General features: G+C 35.2%; 1 long non-coding RNA gene across 1 annotated transcript; it reads left to right on the forward strand.

Moving 5' to 3' along the window:
• The first annotated feature begins 4,514 nt into the window (after positions 1-4,514).
• Positions 4,515-12,443, forward strand: LOC126879928 (uncharacterized). The gene is made up of 2 exons (XR_007696331.1): positions 4,515-10,840; positions 11,453-12,443. It is a non-coding gene; the product is annotated as an uncharacterized LOC126879928 (long non-coding RNA).
• The last annotated feature ends 8,515 nt before the right edge of the window (positions 12,444-20,958 follow it).

Genomic DNA, 20,958 nt, shown 5'->3' on the forward strand with positions numbered 1-20,958 from the left:
GGGTACTTTGAGTAGAGACTTAAATGATGAGCGTTGAAGACAATCACTCGCGTTAATGAATTAATAATAATTGAATTTCTAGACAAGAGATCTTAGTTTTATATAAGCTTAAATTGGGTCAATGTAAACACGGGCCCCGCGTGATTTTGTGTATCTAATTAAGGTAAATTGTTTATCTTATGTCAGCAACTTTTGGCTGATGTCCAAATTATATTATTGATAATTGACCAAATGTGTATGTAATTTAATTAATTACGTGTGTGTGTTTAATAACAAATAAATGCATTCGATCTACTGGGTGATAAAATGATACTGTCCAATTTCGGATATGAATACTGAATAATTGATATTGGACATACTGCGGAATCGGGCAAAAACTGGCCCAAGTGTCAATACTCAAAGTTTACATATAAGTATTACATAAAATAGTCAAATTCAAACATGTTAATAAATAAATAGTTTAAGAATAATCAACAATCTTCCAACCGTACTCTAGCTATCAATGTCCGACTCTATCTCTAGATTAAAATTAGGGCAATTGGATGAAAATGTCGAGAGTGGGATGTCGGCCTTTGAAGTCGACGGTACATTGTTATGCCGATTACTACTTAATACAGGTACTTCCTGTTCGTTAGTCTGAGTATGTGGATTCCCTGAACGACATAGTCGTACAACAGGACGGTATTTCCATAACGTGAGTATCCCAATTATTACCATTATAGTGATGGTCCCGGTGGCTACAAAATAATGCCAATTAGATTCTGGAATCGATTGCCACTGCGTATGCGTCATTTCTTGTTCTAGACTTTCCTCCTCAAGTAACGCGTGACGTAGCTCTCCTCCTGGTATGTCCAGGTAGGTGTTTAGAGGCATGTTAAACCTGCGGGGTGTCCTCGCCACCAATTGGGCCACGGGAGTGATTGGCGCCTTCAGGTAGCTTGTTACCGCTCTCTCCATCCCACTGCTAGTGGGGAGTAATGTAATATTTTTCGTTTGGGCGATACATTTGGGTGAAAGTTTCAGGAATGTGACTCGTTCCAGTACTCTTTCGCTCCGATTTCCATCGCAAATAATGGATATGTGTATCGTGACTGGCGTGATAACGAGCCAGAGGTTGGGGGTACCCATCTTACTCCATTGAGCTGTCTGTATTGTCCTGGCTACCACTGGACATGTGCTATTCTTAGATCGCTCATAAATTTCTTCAAGTATGCAGTTTGGTTGGGTATCCATGTTCCTTATAGCCGTTGGTGAGCACGCTATCTGCGTCTTTGTCAACAGTAAACATCTTTCCCTATCTTCTGCGGTCAATTCGAAGTAGTGCAGTGTGTTATAATCTACGACCAGTAGATTCCTTGGGGCGACAAATGTGCGCAACACCGACCCCTCAACGTTAAGTGGTATGGCCGTGACTTTCAGCATGCTCTACTTAATTTTCCCTGTCACTATGAAATAGCCGATGACTGTTATATATCTGTCGTCATGACTGACTTCTGTTTCTATAATGGGCTGTCGTCGTATTTCGACCCCTTGTGGCAGTATCTGCCCTGCTTTCTCTATCAATTTAGTTATCTCACCCGGTTTTACTATATCAATGAAGTGTCCGTGGTTATAGTGAAGGTTTAATATTCCCTCGTAAAATTGAGTATATTCGTTTATGAATTCCATAACTTGCAACGCTATCGTTTGTATTCGCAACGTGCTATATTCGGTTTCTAATCTCTGTGCTTTGTCTTCTACTTCGTTAAGTCCTTTAGATATTTCTTGTAGGCCTGTGATTAGTGCTTTGTTAAACTTGTTCATTTGCTCGTTTATCCTGTTCTCTGTGTGATTGATTGATGTTATTGTTTCTAACATTATCTTCGCTTGATGCTGTGATCCCTTTATTAGCTCCTTTTGGTTATTGTCTAATGCTTCAATGTTACTGTAGGCTTCGTCATTGACTCCAAATACTGAGGTTAATATTGTTCCTAATATTCCTCTTCTTTCCCTTGCTTTTATTTCTACTGTCAACCCCTCGCTTACTGATTCCGCCTTTCTTTGTCCTTCCTCTAACTTCCCTATTATATCCTTACAATTCACGATTTTTATATCCTGACACAGTTCTCGTACTCCTTGTATCATATTTCCTATTAGTTGGTGCTCTGTTCGAATTCTTCCCTTTTCTAGTAACACCTTTATTCGAAATGTTCCCCGGTCTATAACGACCTCTCCAAGATCTTCTGTGAAAAATCCTGGTTCCGGATTATATATTTTATACGGTTCTGCCTTTATGGGTTTTAACGTCGTTAAAAACATTATAGCTACTAGTATTTTCTTCCATCTTAGTGCTGCTGCCTCCTTCGGCTTTTCCTGTTTCTCTTCTTCCAGTCGTATTAGTTTATGTATGGGTCTTTTTGTCAGTTTCCCGTTCGCCTTTCTCACTGTTACGACTCTGGTTAGTCCCTCCGCTCCAGGGTGTGTTTCTGTTACCCTCGCTAATGGCCATCTGCCTGGAGGTGTATCTTCTTCTTTTATTATAACTATTTCTTCTTCTTTTATGTTAGAGTGCGCCTTATGCCATCTATTTCTCTGTTGTAATTGGTGCAGGTATTCCTGTTTCCAAATTTTCCAGAAGTCTCTTTTTATTTTCTCCAATAATCTCCACCTCGTCGGCATCTTCAAATAAGTCGTAAGCTCTTCTTCCCGATTTGGTGATATAATTTCTCTCCCTATAAGGAAGTGAGCTGGTGTCAGGGCTATTTTCCCTTCAGGGTCTTCTGATGACCCACATAATGGTCTCGAGTTCATACATGCTTCTATTTGTGTCAGCACCGTACTCAATTCTTCATATGTTAGAACTGTTTCCCCGATGATTCTTTTCAAGTGATATTTCATTATCCGCACTGCGCTCTCCCATAGTCCTCCGAAATGTGGTGCATATGCAGGTATGACATGCCATTGGGTACTTAGTGCCAGTAATCCTTGTTTTATCTCGTCATCTATTTTTTGATTTTCTTTTTTCAACAAATTTGCTGTTCCTACGAATGTGGTTCCGTTATCGCTGTATACGTTGTTGCACTGTCCTCTGCGTGCCGTAAATCTCTTGAACGCCGCGATGAATGCATCCGTAGACATATCGCTTACTACTTCGAGGTGTACTGCCTTCGTTGACAGACACACAAATACTGAGATGTAGCCCTTATAGCTCCTCTGTCCTCTGCCTCTCGTGGTACTTATTTTTATTGGCCCGGCATAATCTATCCCTGTGTTAGTAAAGGGATGACTCGGGTTCACTCTGTCTTTCGGTAGATCTCCCATTAATTGTTGTGCTGCTTGGCTTTTATACCTCCTGCACCTTAAGCATTTTGCTAGATGATCTTTCACGGTTCTTCTGCCGTTGATTATCCAGTATTTCCTTTTTATATACTGTAGTGTTTGTTGTAATCCGCTATGTAGATTTTTTGCGTGACTATCTGCTATAAGTAACTTTGTTAATGCACTATCCTTTGGCAAAATTATCGGATGTTTTTCTCCGTACTTTAGATTCGTGTGTCTCAGTCTTCCGGTGACTCTTAGAATTCCTTGTCTATCCAGGAATGGTACCAATGACGCTAATTTATTTTCCTTGTCTAACTGCTGTTTCTTCTCCAGCTTCTTTATTTCTTGTTTGAAGTAGGCGTGCTGTGTGTGCTTTATCACCTTTAATAGCGTTTCCTCTAATTCTTGGACTGTCAGCTGACTTTGTCCACTGTCCTTCTTTTTTCTGCATTTGTCTGCAAATCTCCTACAGTATGCAAGTACTCTTCTCATTCTTTCTAAATTTGAGAATCTCTCGCATATGTCCTCCTTTATCGTTGTCGTGTGCACCGTTATTTTCGTTTTGACTTCCTCCTCATTTGTCTCTGGTATTTCTTCTGATTCCTGCGTTAAAGTTTTGTTACTAGTCAGCCAAGTTGGTCCCTTCCACCATAGCTCTGCTTCTAATAATTCTGATGCGATACTTCCACGTGAGAGGATGTCCGCTGGGTTTTCCTTCGTATCTACCTTATGCCAATTTTTCGGTCCTATAACGCCTCTTATTTCCTCTACTTGTAACGGTCCACCCGTTATATTATCATTTTTAGCGCTGTAATTATTTTTAAAAAAATAATTATTTTCTCTTGACCTCCCATTTAAATTCTTTAATTTATCGTAAAGGACTTCTCATGTGACGTCACACTGTACGGAACATAGTTGTTGAACCGTTCCTTGTCGTTTAATTCGTGTTCCGTGAGAGTTTGACGTTTTCCTCGCTGACTGTGGGAGGAATGAGAGGCACTTGGCCGGTGGCTGCGAGGTTGACAGGTTGGTGTTGGTGGTTAGTACCGTAAATGGCGGTTAATTTCTTCGAAATTAATTTTTATTTCAACTAAGTTTGGAAGTATAGTAAAAAGTTACCACCACTTGTTTCCTGGAGTACGGGTTTCCTGGAGTAAGGATGGGAGTACCATCAGTGGAAGAGGAATAAAAAATTAACCGGTAAATCGTTTTTTCTACTAATGTTTTTTAGTTAACCTTGAATATATGAAATAGTTGGTTCATTGTTAAATGTTCTTAGCCAGTCCCTTAGGTGAAGGATGTAGATTATTTCGATCTTTATATTATCTTTATATCGATCTTTATATTAATGGGGTTTTTGGTTTTACATAACCAAACATTTTTGAAGTCCTCAAATTAATATTGGAAATAATTACCATTTCTCTGTACGTTTTAAACCGATTGAACATCCAATATATCTATAAATTTTCATGTCCAATATATCTATAAATTGTCATGTAACTATCTTTGTCTGGTTCAATACCATTTCATTAAGGTATATAAAATGTATGTAGATGGCTATTACTATCTTAATCTCATGTTATTTCAGATAAGTCATATTTTATATTCCTATTTCAAATGCAATGCCATTATTTGTTCATGTTTTCAAACTCAAAATAGTTCAAGGTTACCTGAGATTAGTTTTTGTTCCATTTTTAATGGTTGTTTTTTTTTATGTTATTGCTTCTAAAAAGTTTTCCTCGATTATTTCTTCTTCTCTTTACTTTTGTTTACCGGTTTATATGAGAAATCAAACGAAGTATATGTTTTTAGCCATTTGGAAGAAAACTAACCCTCATGTGATGTCGTACCCACCTTGACTACCTAGGGAAGCCACCTGGACCTTATTGCAGCTACCGCCAAGTCAAACTGGGAGTATGTTTTGGGAACAAGCTTTTTGGGGGACATTCCAGCTCCTTTTCGTCCTGCCACCTGGGCCTACGGGGGGGGCATGGAGGTGCATCATAGTGATGCTCATTTTCTAGGATGCAACCGCAACCTCGTTTGGGAACATTTAGTGAGGAGTTTTAGTAACTATTGGTTTTTTTATATTTCAGACTATCTGTTAAATACACTATGTTTTTTTTCCAGATTTAGGTTACCTCTGTTTTTTTTGACATATGTATTTGTATATTAGATTATTTGGTTCCCAAACTTTGTATCTACGGTAACTTCTTGTGCACAGGAATAAGCCTAGAGAAAATTAGGTTTTTAATACTTTATTATTGCTTTGATATTGGTTTATGTAATTCGGGTAAATTTATTTTGTAACATTACTTGCTTGTTTCCCAAATATTGTATTTATTCGCTTTATTTCGTTTGTTCGGTTACTTCGTCGTTACTTTATTTCATTGCATTTGCTCGGTTAATTTAGGTCATTTTGTCGGTATTTTTCTTAACTTCACTTCTATAACGTTTATTCATTTGTATATTTAATTTTGCTTTATTCAGTATTGTATTTTCTCTTAGTGAGGCTTGGGCCTATTTATTTGTATTATTTTCATCTTCGTCGGTTTCCTTTAGTTGTACGTAGCAGGCGTACTATAACCATTTGGTAGAAGACTTATGTAATTTTGTACCCTATATGTAAGTAAGAGGTACTAATACCTGTAATTTTGTAACAGATAACATTATTGTTGTTATCTTAGAGATGACTTTTTGTATAACTTATGTCATTTTAGAGTCACATGATATACACTTTGTGTAACTCAGAGATTGTCAAAAATCTAGTAGTTATTTTTAATAAATATGTATTTATTTTGTATATCAATTATTTTATTATTCCTTTATGTTCATTATTACAGGTTTAATATATTTAATATTGGAAAGCAGTGTAAGATACCTGGGAAAATGATCGAAGATCATTTTCATGGCGCCCATGATTAGTTAGTTTTATTTATTTTGTTCGTTTTTAGTCATTATTCATCTCCATTCATTTTCAGTACATTATTCTTATTTTATTATTTCATCTTTTAGTCATCATTACTATCTATATAGAGCTACTGTTCTTCGACAGGCATGCAAACGAGCCGTATCCATCCTTGAGTGTCAAGTTGCTCTCTTGCATCTATAGCTAGCCAACTCTATTCAGTTTGCCTCTGTCTCTTCCCACTTTACTTCTATCCCTTATAATCCCCCTTTCTTCAGTACAACTGCAAAGTAGTATTTTTTTTTATTTTTTCCTATTGCGGCTTCTCAACGTAGAAGCCACTTCACCCTTTTCTTACACAGCCCATCTCTCTCTACATCTATGCACCATTAGTTATTTATTTATTTTTTACTTACTTCTGTTGGAGTATATCTATCTTTTTACTTTCACTCCAACAGAAGTTTTCTTTTCATTTTGTTACACTGGCTGCCCAATGCGTGGTGCCAACCGTTTTTGGTTCTAAGACAGTAGTTCTTTTAGTTCATTTTTATTTTATTGGAATTTTCTGTATTATTACCTTTTTAATATCGTTGTATACATGTTACTTCTGATTTATTTTTGTCTTAAATTTTATTAATACTAAACAGGTAGACTTATACTGCTTTTCTTTGTTTTTGATTAGTTTATTTTCGATACCTCATTTTTAGTTTTAGTGGTACAGCTCATATTTTAGTTTGAATTTTGTATTTTTATTGGAAACTTATTTGTGTATTTAGAATGAGTATACATGACTGACATTATGTTCTATTATTATGGATTTTTAGTCCTTCTACCAATGGTAGTATGTTTGCACGTACAATTAATTATTGACTATATGCATATATTTTTTTTTCTAGTGTGGTTATATTTTACACCTAACTAGAAATTATTTTCAGTATTTAGGTATTTTATTTACTTTATTGATTTGATTATTTATATATTTTGCTGGCATTTTTGATTTGTTGGTGTGTCGCTAATATTTTCTCCATATGTATCTTTGTCTTACAAACTTTAGATTATATTTTATATTTGTTATTTTTGATATTTGGGTTGTTTGGTAAGACAGGCCCACACCACAAAGCAATATCAGTCCAGACATTAGTTTCTATACATGATACGTTGAATTCGCATGGTTCAGATGGTTACAGATGGTCATCCAAACTATTTTTCTTTAATTGGTAGTGTTAAACATAACAATTATAATTATTGTATAGTAAAGTAGTTCCATTATCCATCTCAGTTTCTAGTTTTATTATTGTTGATAATAATATTATATCAATGTGGGTACCATAATATAATGCTCATAGAAATCAGATACTTTAGGTTGAGATTTAAACATAAATCTTTTATTAGTTAGAAACATTGGTACTTTATCTATTAAGTTTAGAACAATCCTCAGAAGAAGATTAACTTAACGGTGTCGTTCAAGCTAATCTCTTCTTCTGTTTGTCTTTAGCTTAGCTCAATCGTTAGTATGGTTAGAAATTTTAGTCTGATTTTTTTTTACCATCTGATAATGCAGGTACCTACATACATTGCTTGATTTCATCTTTGGCTTTGTTGTTGATGACTTTATTTATGAATTTATTACTTATTGGTTTAAGTATTATGTAGTACTTTATGTATGAGTTTATTTTTTTTTTTTTGGTATTATACATGATGCATTTTAATTATTATTATGAGTCAATATTATTAATTGCTAATCCTGTCAGTAGGATTATCCAATTAATAAAAACTTCACTTGTATTTTTGTCTAGTTTTTGCACACCTAACCCTAAGTTAGAAGAGTTGTTGATTATTATGATATTTAGGTATATATTGGGATAGGTAAGCTCATACAAGTACTCTTGTTTAATAATGGATATTATGATGGAACTATGTTAACTACCATATCTCAGGTTATATCATTTTGAATATTTGATTACTTACTAATTTTTTATTATTTTTATATCTTGTTATTGGATTTGCCATTTTGGAAAGATGGTGTATTTTTTAATTTGTTATTAGGTTACTCTATTGACATTTGTCTCCAATATCTTAAACACTTTATAATAATTTATATCCTTCTATCCTACACAGTATGATTCTGGAATTAGTTTGGAATTTTGATGTAAGTATGTATGAATTCTTGAGTCTTCCATATTTCTACTTATGAATTAGTCTGTTGATACTCTGATTTGTGAATGCGTGGGTTCGAAGTTGTTGTTCGGTAACTGGCCAGTGCTGTTCGATTAAATTTCGTAATCTATGTCTTTCATGGCTGAGTATGCAGATGTTTATTTATCATAATATTTCTGGTCAGGAAATGTCTGCAACAGGTCCTAATCATTCTAGTGTTAGTCCAATTATTCCAGTTACATTTTTACCCTTTGATAGGGAAGTGTTTAGTTGATATTACGTCTCGTACTTCATAGTATGTCTGTTTGTTGACTATCCCTATACATCGTAGATCCCTTAATTTAGTATTTGAGGTGTTTAGACAAATGAGTTGTTCATTTGAGTATATTCCCACTTCTTTCCTTAGGCATTAGTTTTGTTATTTAGATTTTTGAACATTTCCTGAATAATTCCACGTATGTGAGAGCGCATGAATCTGCAGTTTTAATTAAAATTGGTTGCCCGTTCTCGTCAATTTTTTTTTCCTATCACCTATCACATATTTTTTTTCCTATCACTTATCATAGTGTCATAAAACTTATGAGTTCATCATTTATTCTTTTTCTTTCTTACTTATTCTTACATTATTAGTACCTTATCTGAGTCTGGTTATTCTCATACATCTGTTGTAGCAACATGCTATAGTTCGCGAATACCAGCATGAATTAAGTTATGTATTTTCTAGAATACTTTAGTCAATACACTTTAGGTATTTATCTTACCTTTGATTTAGTTTGGTTACATCTCTGTTACTTAGTCTGTTAGTAATTTTTTTCTGACTTATTTTGGATTACTTAGTTCAGATAGGTTCATATTACCGGATGAGGGTGTATGTAGACCTAATTTATTTATTTTGTTCAGTATTAGTTACCATTGGATCCAATAATTTAGTTTATGTAGTATTAGTAAGGATTGGTCCATAAATTTGCCTGATCGTTCTTCTTTGGATATACTCCTATATAAATCTGGTGTCCATTGATAGTCCGATTCTGGATAAGTGTCTGATTCTTCATTTATTTTGTGTATTTAGTTGGATAGGTTCGTATTACCGGATGTGGGTGTACGTAGACCTGATCTGTTATGTGGTTTAGTATTGGTGTGAATTGGTCCATAAATTAAATTGGTTCTTCTTTGGATATACTCCTATATAAATCTGGTGTCCATTGATAGTCCGATTCTGGATAAGTGTCTGATTCTTCATTTATTTTGTGTATTTAGTTGGATAGGTTCGTATTACCGGATGTGGGTGTACGTAGACCTGATCTGTTATGTGGTTTAGTATTGGTGTGAATTGGTCCATAAATTTGCCTGGTCGTTCTTCTTTGGATATGCCTTTTATGAATCTGGTGTCCACTGATAGTTCGACTTTGGATTAAGTGTCCGATTCCACATTTATTTTGGTTATTGAGTTTTGGATTCCTTTGGTATGTTTATTATTGGTATTATTTGACATTAGTGAGAATTGTTCCATAAATCTTCCTGATTGTTCTTCTCTGGATATACTATTATGAATCTGGTGTCCATTGTTAGTTCAGTTTTGGATAAAGTGTTCAATTCTTTACCTATTTTAGTTACTGATTTTTTTTATTCACTTTGGTACATTTACTTTTGATATGGTTCGAATTGGCTCACACCTTTTCCTGGTTGTTCCGTTCTTGGATATACCCTTTATAAATCTGATGTCCATGGATAGTTCAATTTTGGTTTTAGTGCCCAATTCGACACTCAGTTATTATTATGAACTTAAGTACAATATTTAGTTTTGTTTTGACTTTTGAGCAATATATGTTAATATTTGGTAACAGAGAGTAACATAGTAACATTTTAGTATGAGTTTGAGTCATGTATTGATTTATTTTTCCTTGACCATTAGTTTATATTTAGAAGTAATCTTGCGAATCAACGTGGATTGTTAGACTATTGTAAATTTAGTTGTTAATATTTTGAAGTTAAAAAAAAAAAAATTTTTTTTGGTTAAAAATTTTTTTTTTCCCGAGTAGGAGGGGATTGTAACGGTCCACCCGTTATATTATCATTTTTAGCGCTGTAATTATTTTTAAAAAAATAATTATTTTCTCTTGACCTCCCATTTAAATTCTTTAATTTATCGTAAAGGACTTCTCATGTGACGTCACACTGTACGGAACATAGTTGTTGAACCGTTCCTTGTCGTTTAATTCGTGTTCCGTGAGAGTTTGACGTTTTCCTCGCTGACTGTGGGAGGAATGAGAGGCACTTGGCCGGTGGCTGCGAGGTTGACAGGTTGGTGTTGGTGGTTAGTACCGTAAATGGCGGTTAATTTCTTCGAAATTAATTTTTATTTCAACTAAGTTTGGAAGTATAGTAAAAAGTTACCACCACTTGTTTCCTGGAGTACGGGTTTCCTGGAGTAAGGATGGGAGTACCATCAGTGGAAGAGGAATAAAAAATTAACCGGTAAATCGTTTTTTCTACTAATGTTTTTTAGTTAACCTTGAATATATGAAATAGTTGGTTCATTGTTAAATGTTCTTAGCCAGTCCCTTAGGTGAAGGATGTAGATTATTTCGATCTTTATATTATCTTTATATCGATCTTTATATTAATGGGGTTTTTGGTTTTACATAACCAAACATTTTTGAAGTCCTCAAATTAATATTGGAAATAATTACCATTTCTCTGTACGTTTTAAACCGATTGAACATCCAATATATCTATAAATTTTCATGTCCAATATATCTATAAATTGTCATGTAACTATCTTTGTCTGGTTCAATACCATTTCATTAAGGTATATAAAATGTATGTAGATGGCTATTACTATCTTAATCTCATGTTATTTCAGATAAGTCATATTTTATATTCCTATTTCAAATGCAATGCCATTATTTGTTCATGTTTTCAAACTCAAAATAGTTCAAGGTTACCTGAGATTAGTTTTTGTTCCATTTTTAATGGTTGTTTTTTTTTATGTTATTGCTTCTAAAAAGTTTTCCTCGATTATTTCTTCTTCTCTTTACTTTTGTTTACCGGTTTATATGAGAAATCAAACGAAGTATATGTTTTTAGCCATTTGGAAGAAAACTAACCCTCATGTGATGTCGTACCCACCTTGACTACCTAGGGAAGCCACCTGGACCTTATTGCAGCTACCGCCAAGTCAAACTGGGAGTATGTTTTGGGAACAAGCTTTTTGGGGGACATTCCAGCTCCTTTTCGTCCTGCCACCTGGGCCTACGGGGGGGGCATGGAGGTGCATCATAGTGATGCTCATTTTCTAGGATGCAACCGCAACCTCGTTTGGGAACATTTAGTGAGGAGTTTTAGTAACTATTGGTTTTTTTATATTTCAGACTATCTGTTAAATACACTATGTTTTTTTTCCAGATTTAGGTTACCTCTGTTTTTTTTGACATATGTATTTGTATATTAGATTATTTGGTTCCCAAACTTTGTATCTACGGTAACTTCTTGTGCACAGGAATAAGCCTAGAGAAAATTAGGTTTTTAATACTTTATTATTGCTTTGATATTGGTTTATGTAATTCGGGTAAATTTATTTTGTAACATTACTTGCTTGTTTCCCAAATATTGTATTTATTCGCTTTATTTCGTTTGTTCGGTTACTTCGTCGTTACTTTATTTCATTGCATTTGCTCGGTTAATTTAGGTCATTTTGTCGGTATTTTTCTTAACTTCACTTCTATAACGTTTATTCATTTGTATATTTAATTTTGCTTTATTCAGTATTGTATTTTCTCTTAGTGAGGCTTGGGCCTATTTATTTGTATTATTTTCATCTTCGTCGGTTTCCTTTAGTTGTACGTAGCAGGCGTACTATAACCATTTGGTAGAAGACTTATGTAATTTTGTACCCTATATGTAAGTAAGAGGTACTAATACCTGTAATTTTGTAACAGATAACATTATTGTTGTTATCTTAGAGATGACTTTTTGTATAACTTATGTCATTTTAGAGTCACATGATATACACTTTGTGTAACTCAGAGATTGTCAAAAATCTAGTAGTTATTTTTAATAAATATGTATTTATTTTGTATATCAATTATTTTATTATTCCTTTATGTTCATTATTACAGGTTTAATATATTTAATATTGGAAAGCAGTGTAAGATACCTGGGAAAATGATCGAAGATCATTTTCATGGCGCCCATGATTAGTTAGTTTTATTTATTTTGTTCGTTTTTAGTCATTATTCATCTCCATTCATTTTCAGTACATTATTCTTATTTTATTATTTCATCTTTTAGTCATCATTACTATCTATATAGAGCTACTGTTCTTCGACAGGCATGCAAACGAGCCGTATCCATCCTTGAGTGTCAAGTTGCTCTCTTGCATCTATAGCTAGCCAACTCTATTCAGTTTGCCTCTGTCTCTTCCCACTTTACTTCTATCCCTTATAATCCCCCTTTCTTCAGTACAACTGCAAAGTAGTATTTTTTTTTATTTTTTCCTATTGCGGCTTCTCAACGTAGAAGCCACTTCACCCTTTTCTTTACACTCACCCACTACATCTTCTTTTCAGCCACAACTATTTAGTTGATTAGTTTTTTTTTTCTTACTTCTGTTGGAGTACCTATATCTTTCTTTTTACTTTCACTCCAACAGAAGTTTTCTTATTTTTGTTACATACTCTGTTAGCGACGAACATTTTCCACCTTTTTGATGATCCCCTTATCCAAGCCAGGGTTATCATTGAGTCTGACCATGCATATACCTCAATGTTTTCCCTATTCAATGCTTGTAGGGTTTTCTTCATTAAATTTGCTAATAGCACCGCGGCACACAACTCGAGCCTCGGTAATGTCGTTTTTCCTTTCAATGGTGCGACTTTCGATTTTGCTATCATTAGATTCGTTTTGATTTCTGGGCCTAACACCCTTGAGTAGATTACCGCTCCATATCCTTTCATAGATGCATCTGCAAATCCATGTAGTTCTACTCTGTTTGTCTTGCTTAAGTTGTTCCACCTGGGCAATGTTATTTTCTCCAGATTTACTAATTGCGCCTGGTATGTATTCCACCTGCTTTGTTGGTTGCTAGTTAATTCTTTATCCCAACTGGTTTTTTGCTCCCATAATTCCTGTATGAACATATTCGCCTGAATTACTACAGGTGCTATCCACCCTAGTGGGTCGTATAGTTTTGCTACTTCTGACAGTACGTGTCTTTTCGTTATTTTCTTTGCTGTCGTTATCCCTATTTTGAATGTGATTATATCTTCTTTAGGGGACCAGTGTATTCCTAACGTTTTCCGTACTTCTTCTTGTTTGAATGCCTTGGAGTCTACGTTCCTCATTTCCTCCGGTACGTTCTCCATTATTTTTTCTTCGTTGCTCAACCATTTTCTGAGAATGAAACCTCCTTTTCTGAACAGTTGTATTAATTCCTTTTGGGCTATTTCTGCTTCCTGTACTGTCTCCGCTCCTCCTAGTATATCGTCTACATACATGTTTTCTTTTACAATTTTCGATGCCAACGGGAACCTCGCTCCTTCGTCTTCTTGTAATTGCTGTATTGTTCTCAACGCTAAAAATGGTGCTGCGGCCGTGCCGTATGTCACCGTCGTTAAGTTATATTCTTGTATTGGGTCCTTTGTGTCCTTTCTCCACAAAATTTTTTGATATTTTTGGTCTTCTTCTGCCATTCTGATTTGTCTAAACATTTTTTCCAAATCCGCTGAGTATGCTATCTTATTGGATCTCCATCGTAATAGTATATTTGTCAAATCTTGTTGTAATTTCGGCCCTGTGTGCATAATATCATTCAGGCTTACTGCCGATGAGCTTTTACTTGATGCATCAAACACGGCTCTTATTTTCGTTGTAGTACTGTCCTCTTTTCTCACTGGATGATGAGGTAGGTAGTACCCATCTCCCTGGTTTTCTGCTATTACCATATGACCTTGGTTTTCATAATCTTCCATGAATTGTCTGTAATTCGCTTCTAACTGTTTGTCTTTTGCAAACTTCCTTTCTAGTTGCATCAATCTGGCGAATGCCTGCTGCTTAGATTCTCCTAGCTTTGTTACGTCTTCCTTAAACGGAATTCTCACTTCGTATCTCCCGTCTTCATCTCTTTTTACTGTCTGTCGATACATTTCTTCACATTCTTGTTCTTCTACTGATAAACTTGTTTCCTGATTTACTTCTTCTAATTCCCAGAATTTCTTTATTTGTATGTCCATCTCTTGTCTGGATATCATACAGCATACTTCTGCTTTTGTAGTCTCCTTCTCTAGTGCTATCCCCGAAACAATCCATCCTAGTTTGGTGTTTTGACTCAGGAGTCCATTACTTATTCTGTGCATCCCTTCTGTCAATATGTAACTGTATTCTTTTACTCCTAGTAGTAAGTCTATTTTCCCTACCTTGTAATATCTTGGATCTGCCAGTATTGCATTTTTCTCGTTATAGTCCGGTAGAATTATATCCTGTTCCGGTAAATTCCTTGTTATCTTCGGTAATACTAGTGCTTCTATTTCCATCTCGAAGTCACTTTCGTAATGAGTTTCGATTAAAAGTTTCATACTCCAATTGGCTGTTTTTTCTCCTGACGAGCCTATCCCGGATATGGTCGCCTGTATGGGCTTCCTTGTTGTTCCTAGCGTCGTCGCAGCTTGTTCCGTTATAAATGCGCATTGTGACCCTTGGTCGATTAATGCTCTCATTATGTGTGAATCTCCTTTCGCATCTCTTATGCGTACAACAGCTGTCGCTAGTAATGCTTCACCTTCCTTATGGCTTGCACAGTTTACTGAATTCTGTCCTCTTTGGTGGTCGTTGATATTCCTATGCCCATTGGTATCTTGTGTATTTTCTCGCCTTCCGTTATTTTGTTCTCTGGCGTTGTATGGATTATTATTTCCTCCTCTGTACCTATTAGCTTGATACCCGTTTCTTCTATTATTCGAATCTCTTCCATTTCTTTCTTGTGTTTGTTCTCCTTTCGTTTCATTGGAGTTTCTTTTGTTGCCTGTGGTTCCTTTCTCATAATGCAACATATGGTGATGGTCTCCGCCACAGTGTCTGCACCTATATTGTACATAACATTGTTTTTCTTTTTTATGTGCTAGGCAGTTTGCACACAATCCTTTTTCTTTTATCATCCTGTTTGGGTCTCTTACATTGAGTTCCTGAAATTCTCTGCAGTTCGGTACTCCGTGATCTCCGTTGCATATCACGCAACGTGTTCTTGGTTTCCTCCCAGATCCTCCTTGCTTCTCTTGTCTTTTTTCTGACTCCAGCAGTTCCAGTGTCTGGAATCTTCGCTGTAAGAATGTTTGTGTCGATTTGTACGTCGGTATCTCTCTACTGTCTCCAACGTGGTTTTCGTACATCCTCCTGGTTTCATTGTCCCATTTCGTTATGATAATTCGGGCTACCAATGGGCTCCACGCTTCCGTGTCTGTTCCTAACCCTCCTATGGCTTCCAGACTTTCGTGGAAGGTGTCATGTAGTGATTTCAATGCTCTAGCAGAAGATTCCTTTACTTCCTGTGCTAGTAGCATCCTGTCTATCAATTTAAACAATATAATCCTTGGATTCTCATATCTATCTTTTAGCATGTTCCAGGCCACTTCGTAGTTGGCCTCGGATATGTTTAAGTGTTGTATCATTCTGTTGGCTTCCCCTCTTAGTTGAGTTTTTAGGTACTGCATTTTTTCTGCGTTTGATAACTGGTCGTTTTCATGTATTACTTTTGTAAACAGATCGTGGAAAGTTCTCCACGTTTCATACCTGCCTTCATACACAGGGATTTTTACCTGCGGTAATGTCACACCGTCCCTCCTCTGTGTGCTTTCTGGCCGTTGCATTCCTGGCCTTATTTTCTTCAAGGTTTCCCTGACTCTCCTCTTTAGTTGATTTATTCTCTCTACTTCTCCATTATCTATAGCGTCTATTTCCTCATTTACTGTTGCTTCAATTATTAGTGTATTCACCTTTTCCATGTATTCTCTTAACTATGACTGCAGCTCTTCATCCTCCTGCAAATCTTGTTCATTTTCTGGCCGTAATAATTCCTCGATTCTTTGCTTCCTTATCTGTATCTCCTTTACTTTCGGTGCTTTTCCTCTTTTCAGCACCCTTCCATATTCTTCCAACAGGGTTTTCCCCTCAATATATGTCTTAAATGCCTGATGATGGTATTTTGTTTCAAAATATTTTTCTTTCGTTATACCTCCTTCTAGCAGCTTTTCGTGGTTATTCAGAAATTTTGCCCAATATTCTTCTAATCTTTCCTGCCTATCCCGGATGCATTGTTGAGTCCTCCGAGATTGAGAATCCTTTTTAGTATTTGAAACTAGTTTCGCTAATTCTGCTCCTATCTCCGCTTGCTTAATGTATACACTTTCCATGGTTATTTTTATAAAATTTTAAATTCAGCGGTAAATATATTAAACAATATGAACTGTATTTTATTTATTATGCAATGTACTTAAATATGCCTATAATGTCTGGCTAATTGGCTAGTCCAAGGCCATCAAATTCACACAAAAAAAAATATCTGCTTATTAACAATTATATTTATTTACTATACCTGTACTATCACGCTCTCTCGTAAGCCAGAATGTATATAAATAAAAATGTAATTGTATGCCCTTGTCAAGTTTGCAATTTTTCAACGTTACCGTAGGTCGCTTGCCTGACTAAGTGATTTCTGTTTGTAAATAAACTGAATAGTATTACGATTTCACTAACGCTAAAATTGAAATTCTTTGGTTGGATAATTTAATGAACCTTTGTATTTATAAAAGATCTGTAAATGATATGTGTAATATTAATACTGGAATCTTATTCACATTTGGCAATTAGATATCTATGTGATTAATTTTTACAGAAATAGGTAAAATATTTTCATTTTCTAAAATAGTGAAAATTTAACTGAAATTATTATATAGAGTGGACTTTTATCGTTCTATAAGTTACGTAGTATTTTAATTTTTTCGAAATAAAGTATTTAATTGAAATTAAAGCAAGCTATATGTTTATGAACGTTTCTTTTTTTTCAAATTATTTTTCAAATATATTTTTGTCTCTGTATTATTTATATGGTATACATTCTAAAGTACATTATTTTACTATTGATAGAGTGGAGATTGTTGTTCTAGATTGTTGAATTATAATAAAAATACAAACTTGTTAAATTGTACGATTGTAACAGTTGGAAGATTTTGTAATTATTCAAAAACTTACGGTTTTTTTTTTGTTTTCTTAGACGTCTAGGGTCCCTCGCTTCTGGTAGCCTCTGCAATCGGCTCTCGGCTATGGTACTGCTCTTAGCTCTGCAATCGGCTCTCGGCTTTGGTACTGCTCTTAGCTCTGCAATCGGCTCTCGGCTATGGTACTGCTCTTAGCTCTGCAATCGGCTCTCGGCTATGGTACTGCTCTTAGCTCTGCAATCGGCTCTCGGCTATGGTACTGCTCTTAGCTCTGCAATCGGCTCTCGGCTTTGGTACTGCTCTTAGCTCTGCAATCGGCTCTCAGCTATGGTACTGCTCTTTGCTCTGCAATCGGCTCTCGGCTATGGTACTGCTCTTAGCTCTGCAATCGGCTCTCGGCTTTGGTACTGCTCTTAGCTCTGCAATCGGCTCTCGGCTATGGTACTGCTCTTAGCTCTGCAATCGGCTCTCGGCTTTGGTACTGCTCTTAGCTGTGCAATCGGCTCTCGGCTATGGTACTGCTCTTAGCTGTGCAATTGGCTCTCGGCTATGGTACTGCTCTTTGCTCTGCAATCGGCTCTCGGCTTTGGTACTGCTCTTAGCTCTGCAATCGGCTCTCGTTCTCCCGGGTCTAGTGGTCTCTCTCTGCTACTGAGGGTGTTGCTGGTGTGGACTGTATAGGCTTTCTCAAACTTCCTTGAAGTATTCTTTTTCTCGATAGGACCATGAATAATATCCCTTCGTTGGCTCAGTGTAGATGGTCTTTAAGTTGTGATGGAAACACCAAATAATAGTAGCAGAGTTTATTGATGAGACTTACACTATGGATGTTGACCCGGGGTACTTTGAGTAGAGACTTAAATGATGAGCGTTGAAGACAATCACTCGCGTTAATGAATTAATAATAATTGAATTTCTAGACAAGAGATCTTAGTTTTATATAAGCTTAAATTGGGTCAATGTAAACACGGGCCCCGCGTGATTTTGTGTATCTAATTAAGGTAAATTGTTTATCTTATGTCAGCAACTTTTGGCTGATGTCCAAATTATATTATTGATAATTGACCAAATGTGTATGTAATTTAATTAATTACGTGTGTGTGTGTTTAATAACAAATAAATGCATTCGATCTACTGAGTGATAAAATGATACTGTCCAATTTCGGATATGAATACTGAATATTTGATATTGGACAGTATTTAAATCTTAAATCCACATGTCAATAATGAGAAGTTATCACATAAATCCTTGTCAAGGTCAAGTGTTGTCTGGACTTCAATAATAGTTTAGTAATTTTTTTGTGTTTAAACTAATAACTTTTTACCTTACTATCTATCAAAAAAAAAACATTCCTCGTTATTCTTCTCTCTTTCCTTTGATTACACTAAAGAAATGGAAGTAAATGGAAATTGTTTTTGTAGCCACTCACGGGAAAACTTATCATATCTCACAACACCAAGAGCCAACCACTAGTCACTTTGGGGGAACAAGTATTTGGGACCATTCCGGCTCCTTTCGATTCTACACCTGGACCTACAGGAGGTACCATTTCGTACCATCCAGGTGCTCATTTTGGAATGTAGTAGCGGACTTTTAGGAGTCATTTGGATTTGTTTGGGAACATTGAGTGATGTGTTTTAGTAACTATTGGTTTTTTTTTACTTTTCAGACATTTGGTTTAATGCACTGTTTTTTTCCAGATTTAGTTTACCTCTGGTTTTTTTTTTGTATATGACATATTTGTATATTAGATTATTAGGTTCCCAAACTGTTGATCCTATGGTACGTTTCTTGTGTACACAAGGTAATACGCGTTAGAAAATTAGGTTTTTGTATTTTATTATTGGTTTAATATTTATTTTGTAACATTACTTGCTTGCTTCCCAAATATTCTATTTATTCGCTTTATTTCGGTTGTTCGGTTAATTCGTCGTTACTTTATTTCATTGCATTTGCTCGGTTAATTTAGGTCATTTTTTCGGTATTTTTCTTAACTTCACTTCTATAACGTTTATTCATTTGTATATTTAATTTTGCTTTATTCAGTATTGTATTTTCTCTTAGTGAGGCTTGGGCCTATTTATTTGTATTATTTTCATCTTTGTCGGTTTCATTTAGTTGTACGTAGCAAGCGTACTATAACCATTGGGTAGAAATCTCATGTGAGTTGTACCCTATATATATATATATATATATATATATATATATATATATATATATATATTTTGTACAAATATTATCGACCGTACTGTGTTAAATAGTAATGTTTGAATAACGGCAATTCGGTCAGTTGAAAGAAAACTCTATTTGTTTTAAGTCTCAATATTTCGTCACTATTTGGTGACTTCTTCAGGAGAAAACTGCAAATTTATTAATATTAGACATGGACAAACTTAAATATTTCGATACTTACAACTATAAGAGTAAAAATTTAAATTTCTTTAACATTATTTTGAAAATTTAACATGTCTAATATTAATAAATTTGCAGTTTTCTCCTGAAGAAGTCACCAAATAGTGACGAAATATTGAGACTTAAAACAAATAGAGTTTTCTTTCAACTGACCGAATTGCCGTTATTCAAACATTACTATATATATATATATATATATATATATATATATATATATATATATATATATATATATGCCTGCATGCAGGGCTTCGGCAAAAGCTTTGCCAATGCTAGATTTTACATACCAAATAAATAATGTAAGATCACATCGTTAAATCCTCCGTATATCAATGGGTACCAATAGAATAGACTAGTTTCGCGATGCCTCGCTCGTCAGTATTCGACTAGGTACGAATTGATACACCGACGGTTCAATGATGTGTCTTAATTATGATGGTCTATTAAGACACATCATTGAACCGTCGGTGTATCAATTCGTACCTAGCCGAATACTGACGAGCGAGGCATCGCGAAACTAGTCTATTCTATTGGTACCCATTGATATACGGAGGATTTAACGATGTGATCTTACACCATTTATTTGGTATGTAAAAAATATATTTTATATATATATATATATATATATATATATATATATATATATATATATATATATTGATGCACGTTAAGTTGTGACTTCCGGTATACAGAAGAGGCTGTCCGACTTCCACCTTTTCTACTAGGAATTATTTTTTAAAAATTGTGTATTTGGTAAAAGGGGGGCTTATAAAATGGGTCTACCTATTGAGGGGAAAGGATTTACCACAATAAATTTTGTATATATATACGTATATACCGAAGCGTACAGCATACGTTATGGCTTCCATATATAGGGTAGTTCAAGGTGCGTTGTCACTTCCAGCGGTGTTGTCATATTTTGGAAGTCACAACGACTCGTCTGCTGATTTACCTCTTACTTTAAGCGTAATGTG

This window comes from Diabrotica virgifera, chromosome 2 (genome assembly GCF_917563875.1).
Source record: "Diabrotica virgifera virgifera chromosome 2, PGI_DIABVI_V3a".
Lineage (NCBI taxonomy): Eukaryota > Metazoa > Arthropoda > Insecta > Coleoptera > Chrysomelidae > Diabrotica > Diabrotica virgifera.